Genomic DNA, 8,731 nt, shown 5'->3' with positions numbered 1-8,731 from the left:
GTTATCATTGGAATTGTAGGGAAAATCTTTCAAATAATTCGTCCAACGAGAATTGCTCGCATAGCGTTTCCCAATTCAGAAAGCTACTAACTTTGAAACTTGCCAAGAGGAGTAGCCTCGCCCAACGACTTCAAAAGTCTGGGATCTTCTGACTTGAAAACTCGCCCAATGAGTCTGCATAAATATGCATAACATGTTTTCGGCATAATTCTACATTACGAAACCAGGCCAAACAGTGGCAGAAAAAGTGTCAGGGGGAGCCACGACTCCCCCAAATTTTTTGAAATTTATTTTTTATATATCTTTATATTTTTTAAAATTATATTTATATATTATTCATATTAAGTTTATATTATGGAAAATAATAATAAAAATTAAACCAAAGATAAAATAAAAAATTTAATGGAGACATTGATTTATAAAAGAGACTAGGGTTTTTTTTTTGTTATAAGATCTTTCTACCATGTAAGTTATCACAAAAGTGTGTGAGGAGAAAGAAACACAAAGAGATAGATTGGAAAACAGAGGTTAAAAAACAATTGAGATTGAAATATACATTCTCACATGATCTCTCACAGATCAAGGTTAGTATCTTATTGTGATCAAGTTTATCCAAAATTAGTATAAATCCTAATTATGATTTTAGGGATTATTTTATGAAATTGGTATGAACCCTAATTATAATTTTTCCCAAATTAGTATAACCCTTAATTGTGAAACTTAGGGATTTTGTGTTTTCCGCTGCCTATGGTAAATTTTTGAAATTTTTGAATTTATACAATGTTGTTGCTTATTTAATTAAGGTGGTATGAGTTTTGTTAGGTTTTGCAATATAAATGTGATAATTGTGATTTGTGAATATAAATTTTATCTTTTTCTAAATAGGTGAGAGGTGATAAATTTATAATAGAAAGATTATGATAAAGAGTAAAATAATTGATTTTTTTTAAAGAGAAAGATTTGTGATAAAGATGAGAAATAATACAACTAAACTTGAGAAATTTCATGAGAACCAAGAATTCAAGACAATGAAAAACATATCTCTAAAATTCGTAAAGTTACATTACATATAATGAATTTAAAAATTCATTAGAACATGATTCATGAAAAGCGTCCTCATATTTGACAATATTCACCAAATCAAATTGATGAGGTCTCTAAAATAGTATTCATGGTTTTGTATGATGATATAATAGCAAATGATAGTTTTTTTTTTTTGAATTCTACTATTATGTGTGATTGTTTTAAGTAGAGAAAATGAAGAGTTTTTTTTTTTTTTTAACTAAACAAAATTTATATATAAAAAATCTAATTTGGCACCCCTAAATTTTTTGTCCAAGTTCTGCCACTTAGGTCAAACTTCCCAAAAACCTTAATAAATACCAGCCAAATACCAAAACACAAATTCATCATGAATACCAATATCAATTTATCTCAGATGCACAACTAAAACATTAAAACATCAATTATTCTCAAGTAAGTAGATAAAAATCTAATTTTCATAGCTTTCACATAACATTTCACATCTCAGATACAACATCAAATTCTCAGTACAAATCATATAATATTTCAGAAATCTCATCATACAACCAATCGTGCCAACAAATCATAATACAACCATACAATTTATAATTTATAACTTAAAAAAATAATGCAATCAACTTCCCTTACCTTTTATGTTTTTATGTTGCTTAAACGTCTCTAACTCTATATGATGCTCTATCTACAAATAAAACATCACAAGAACAATCAATACATACCATTATGATCATTGATCAGCAAATACTCATATTTACGATTAAAACGACGCATGCAAGTGGAATAAGACTCACATGCAACAGAAAATAGAAAAAATATACAAAAAAGAAGCAGAAACTTAAATTACGTGGACAAAGAAACTTATTGGTCCAGATTAAAGAGCTCATCACGAGAATCAATCCAACGGTTTCGGTTCTTCAATCAGATAACCAGAGAGACCATACTCTTAGAGAGAATTCAGAGCACTCTTAAAGAAGTGGTTTTGGTTTAAAATAATGACACACTTTTATAATGATTCTATTGATATTAAAATCATTTAATATTGAAATAATTAAGTCTCACTATCTTTAAACCACTATCACGTCTAAAATACAATTTTCTATAATTTTACTGCAAAATTTTCTTTAGTTATAAAAATGTTGTTACTTAATTATAACGAGTGGCGGAACATTGTTTGGACCAAGGGGGCCATGGCCCCCCCAAATTTTTTTTACATTTATATAATTTAATATATGATTTTAAATAATTTTTTTTCAAATTTAATATTTTAATATATTTTATATATTTAATATTCTAATAAATTTTTACACATTTATATTTATATATAGGAAAAAGTTTTTTTTTCACATTTATTTTCAATTTAATCTTTTAAACATTTTTTAAATAAAAATAATTATTTTATTAATATTATTTTTTAAATGATTATTTGTTTAATTTAATCATTTTTTATTTTTTAAAATTGAACCATTATAAATGAAAATTAATTATACTAAAATTATAAAAATTATTTATATCTAATTTTATAATTATAATAATAACAATAATTGTAGTTTTATTATTTTTTACTATAATAAAAAAAGTAAATACAATGTTTTGACTAGTTTATATAAAAATTTTAGGGTTACTCTTTTGGTTCCCATTTTCGTTCAAAAATATTAAGTTGGTCCTCTAGTTTTTTTTAATCTCAATTTGGTCTGAATTTTAAAAAATTATGTAATTTTGTCATTTTTTTCGTTAAATTTATTGAATCAAATCAAGAACTTTACATCAAAATTGAAGTTGTGATTGATTTGCTTTGTTGGTGTAATTGACATAATCGTAGTATCAATTTTGATGAAAAATTCTTGTTCCGCTTCAAGAAATTTAACGAAAAAGATAAAATTGTATTAATTTTTATAAAATTAAGACCAAATTGAAACAAAAAAAACTAGAAGATCAACATGATATTTTTAGACAAAAATGGATCAAAGAGTAATTCGACCAGAATTTTGGCAGCCTCAACATATTACCTGAAGGTCCGCTATTGATTATAACATGCACAAACTAATAATTAAAATTATTTAAAAAATTAATATTAATAATAATTATTACTAAACCTTGTGGATAATTAATAATAATAATATGAATTAGATTAATAATAATATTATTATTACTAATATAATAATAATAATAATAATAATGTTTAAACTAATATAATAATAATAATAAACTAATAATAATTATTATATTTTATTTTATACTAATTTTAAATATAAGGATGAATTTGTAATCTAATAATTTTATATATGAAAATATTATTTTATATTTGTCATATCCATCAAATCATTCACACGCTTTCACAAATTATACCTTCAAATCCCTTCACTTGCACCTCTTCATCCTTTGAAACAAACAACCTCACTTTCCTATCTGCATCCCCTCAAATTCATCTACTCACTCTCTTTCTCAAATCCATCATTGAAAGCAAACACAACTTTAAGCAGAATGATAATGTAAGGTAACTACGAGTACTCCACGTCATAAAATTAACAATAAAATCTAACACGAAAAGTTTTAAAATTATAAGAACTCAAAAAACTACAAAAATTTAATAGAGACTTAATTAAAAATTTCCAAATTTATCAAGAACTCAAACATAATTAAGCCTTTATATTTTTACTTTTCTACCTATATATATATATATATATATATATATATATATATATATATATATATTTTCTACTAAAAATTGAAAAATTATAAGTTTGGAAAAGTTGTAAAATTTTGAGAATGAATACATAATTAAAAGTTTGTATACTTTTAAGAATGATTTAAATAATATGACATGTTTTAAACAATTATAAAATAGTTTTAATTAAAGAAAATTATATTATGTAAATAATTGTATATAATCAACAAAACCTAAAATATTTAATATAATCGATTATGTAATACAATCAATTATCGATTATAAAATTTGTAATAATTGAGAAATAGTACGAGTTTCTTCTTAAATTTTCACAATTATACGAAAAAGATAATTACAAAAACTTTACTTCATTTTCCAATTTTTAATATTTTTTCTCTTCGTTTATTTGTTTAAGTTCTTCCAGATACAGTCCTTTGAAAGAAAAAAAAATATAATAAATTTTTTATTATAATAATTAATGATTTCTAATATAATGAATTATTATTATTTTTAACATTTTATTAATAATTATATTTTTATTATAATAAAATAATAAATTAAATATTAAATTAATTTAAACTATATTATTTATGTTAGTTAATTAATTTTAATAAATTTTCATTTTATAATATATATTTTTTATCTATTAAAATTTTATAATAACTTTTCACTTAAAAGCTTAAATTTTATTTTAAATCTATTTCTTCAACTAATCTTTAATTTTTAATTATTTTTAAAATATTAATTTAAAAATTATTTTCTAAATATATTATAAAAAAAATTCTGTTACATTAGTTAAATTAGTTACCATTTTTTATTGTCTTTATTTAATGTAAATGATGTTTTTTTCTCTCTTCCATTTTCTAGGGTCATCGGACTGGGTCTACACGTATGTGTCATCGAGTCAACCAGATTGTTGGGATCGTCGGGTCGAGTCAGACTGGTTTATTTGGGTTTTCGGGCCGGGTTGAGCCGTCTAGGTGTTTGGGCCGAACCGTTTGGGTTGGGTCGAGATGTCTGGATCGTCAGACCAGGCTGGTCCAACCTGTTTGGGTCGTCGGAACCAACTGGATCATTTGGGTCGTTGCTCTTGGTCGTGGATCCAACCCGTTTTGTCTCCATGTTTTGGTCTAACTTAACTATTCAATCTTGATCTTCAGTTATGACTAACATGAGATGACTCTAGTTAATCTTTTACTTTGATCTGATCATTATTTTTGGGACCTTAACTCATCTTAATCTTGATCTTAACCCATTTGAGATGAAGCTTTAAGGATTGGAACTTTTATTTGATCCCTTCGTTTGGAGCATTTTAAAAGAGACTTAATAAAAGGTAGAACATGATTAACTCATGAGTCATTGATCAAGTTAATACCTTTTCTTTGTGAAAACAAGTATACAAACCAACTATTCGCGGGGAAAAAGGAAAAGAGAGAAAAAAAAAGCTACAAATTTGTCATTTATGTAAAGATCGAAAAGTATGTTCATCCAAGTCCCCATCTTTTGCCGTTTTGACGTCAAATCATTTATATTATCCACAATAATAGTGATTAAATAATTAAATAGCTGGAGGGTGATTAGTTCTTTCTCCAGATTTCCATGGATTGCTTTGGTAGGAAGGAATGTCATTATGAATTCCATTTAGCAAAAACCTATCATTTAAAACCTACTAGATCAAAATTAACAATGTTATTTAAAATATTACACAAAATCATTTTCCGTTTAGGAATATTTTTCACTTGTTCACAAACTAATATTTTAAATTAAATGCTTAGGTAAAAATCATATATTTGGTTTTAATTTAATGAAAATATAATGATACTTCCTCTCGTTTTTGTAACATTATAAAATCGCATACTTAGCTGTGGATAATACATGTAAAATTAATATATATATATATATATATATATATATATATATATATATATATATATATATATATATATATAAAACAATAAGGGGTCTTCAAATTAATTTATAAAATATCTTTTATAATTATAAAAAAGTAGAAAAACTATAACTTTTTTCCGGAATTTTTTTCTATTACTTATTCTCTTATGAGTTATTGACAAAAAAAAGTTTACATAAACATAAACCTAAAGTACTGAACTAGATATTTAAACAACTAATATAAATGGTATATTACATAAATATATTAGTTACATATCCTATATTTTCTTAAAAAGTAGTATTATGAGTTATACCTGAATCACTTTTATATAAAATTTATATAAATTTATAATATACATAATCACTTTTATATAACTCATTTCAAATGCTTAAAGTGATACATAATATATATGGATATTAAGTGATATGAAAAGAGAAAAAATAGGTATAACTCATTATAATATATCACTTATATTAGTTTAAATCACTTAATATTTTAGTTTATGTAATTTAAACTAATATGAAGTTAGTTTTGAGTTCCTTCGGTGAATATAAAAACAAGTTTATACCTGGAAGATGCAAATTTGATGAGTTGTGAGCCAAAAGCATATATATATATATATATATATATATATATATATATATATATATATATATATATATATATATATATATATATATAATATTGACAACATTTTTCGACCAAAATCTTAAGGCATTAGATTTTTGAAATTTTTTTCTTATATATTGCTCATCTAACTCATCTCTACTCAATGTGTGGAGAATATTCATATTTTAGAGAATTATGAAGAATTTAAGTATGGAATCAATAATTCCATATTGTGTGAAAATGAGTCACGTGAACAATATATAAGGAAAAAGATTCACAAACCTAAGATTTTTTATTGAAGGGGGTGTCAATGTCTCTAGTATATAGATTGGATTATGACTTGAGACTCATCTTATCCACATATCTCATGTTAGTTATCCGATCTCTTCGTTATGTCCATTGAGAAACTACAAGAGAAAGAAAGAAAAGAAGTTGAGGACATGACCACTAAGCTTGAGATTGAAAAGTTTTTTTTAAGAGAACAACTTTAAACAAGATGGAGTTAAGTGAAACAAGATGAATGTCCCTTTTATACAACAACTTTGACCACCAAATTTGGATTCTAGAGAAACAAGATGAAGGTCTTTTTTATACAACAAGGTTGCACTAGTACTCTAAGGGGTGAAATGAACATGCTAAACAAATATTCACATAGGGCAATGCTACAATTGTGACAAGAAAGTTCGCTTCAAGTTGAATTTTCTAGACACTGAAAGAAACAAGAAAGATAACGACTCTACTAGGGTGGTAGTGACATATGTGTTTGATACATAGAAAAGTTAGAACATGGACTTAAGATGCACTTATCACATGTCTTGTGAAAGAGTTCCTTGAGACCTTGGAACTAAAAGAAGGTGAACTAATACTTTTGGGAAGAATGAAGCTTGTAAGGTGAGATAAGAATAAACTAGAAGCATTGACTAAGAGATGTATCTTTATTTGATACAAAGAAGGTGTGAAGGGGTATAAGCATGAGATTAGAGCTTGGAGATGCTAGATGCTTTATCCGATGAGACTTGGATGGTTATAATGTGATAAGATTAATGTTAAAGTCCTAAACAGTCTAATTTTTATTACTAATTAGATGGTCCAACACGAGTAAAATATTGATTAGTTTTGATGATAATAAACACATTAAGTGTATGTTTTTGTGATAGTTAAAAGAATCTTTGTCTATCTAAAGTGTCTTAGAATAGATGGTCTAATAGTTCAATAGACAATCTAGTGGACCTTGTCCAGTGACTTTTATGATTGATCTAAGTAATGAACAAGACGTAATGATTTTCTATTAAAACAGGTATGTCTAATAGCTTAACCCAGAAAGGGATCTGAATTGATTAATGAGTCTTTCACTTGGTTAAGTTGGATCTTGAAAGTATCTTTAAATCTTATAACCCAATTAACCAATTTCGTAGTTCTGTGTTAATGAATTGTTTAAAGAAATCAAGAAAGATTGTAAGAGAAGAGAGAAACCAAGACACAACAGTTTATACTGGTTCGATTCAAGATGAATCTACGTCAAGTCTTCTCCTAAGTAAACCCACTTAGGAGGATTCCACTAACTCAATAAAGATCCAAGAATTACAAGAGCATCTATATAATTCAAGAACCTAAAGACTAAGGAGCTTGATCTACCAATCAAGAACTCCCCCTAGGAGCAATGCATCCACACAATTGCACCCAGGCCTTCACTTCACACAGTGAATCAACTGTAATCAGAAATACAATCAGAAAGAATCAAGACACGAATACACCTATTATTGTGCAGATTTGACAATTTGCTCCTAGATTCAAGCTAGACCCATCAAGGTTGAATCAACCATCAATCTCCTTGAATCTTTACTTGAATGATCTTCAAGAATGCTTAAGAACTTTGTGAATCTCAAAGGGTAGTTTCTCAGAAATATTTCTCAGGGATTTTGTAATTGTTCCACACTTGAAACTGATTTCAGAAACAACTTTTATACAAAGTTCTCTGTTGTCATTAATGGATTAGGAATTTACCTAATAGATTATCGTGAGTGTGTTTTAACTGCCTCTGCCTTAGTGCAGTACTCTCAGTTAATCTATTAGTTAAATAGTCAATTGATTTACGAATGCACAAGCAAGAGTTTGATGGTTAATACATCGTAATGTAAGCTTGTTTTACATAGGATATTTTCACTCTAACACCCTAGTACACAACCTAACAAAGACAAGACTAATTCTATATTGGTAGACATCATCAAAACCATCTTCATATAGGTTGAAATAGCTCCCCCTTTCAACATTTTCTAGACAAAACTAAGAGTTTGGAAAAAATTGGTCAAAAGATATATTATATATGCTTAAATCATTTTTATGAAACAACAAGTTCAAATGAGCTTTCAAGAAGAATAAGAGAATACTAGGTGTGGAAGACAGAGATTCAAGGCAAGAGTGATGATACCAGATTTTTTACACAAGTGGAATCAGTCGACTATAATAACATCTTCTCACCTATAATAAACATTGTTCAATAAGAATTTTAATGTCAATTATTAACT

Source organism: Vigna unguiculata, chromosome 3, assembly GCF_004118075.2.
Source record: "Vigna unguiculata cultivar IT97K-499-35 chromosome 3, ASM411807v1, whole genome shotgun sequence".
NCBI classification, from domain to species: Eukaryota; Viridiplantae; Streptophyta; class Magnoliopsida; order Fabales; family Fabaceae; genus Vigna; species Vigna unguiculata.
Note: the sequence above shows the minus strand (reverse complement) of the source record.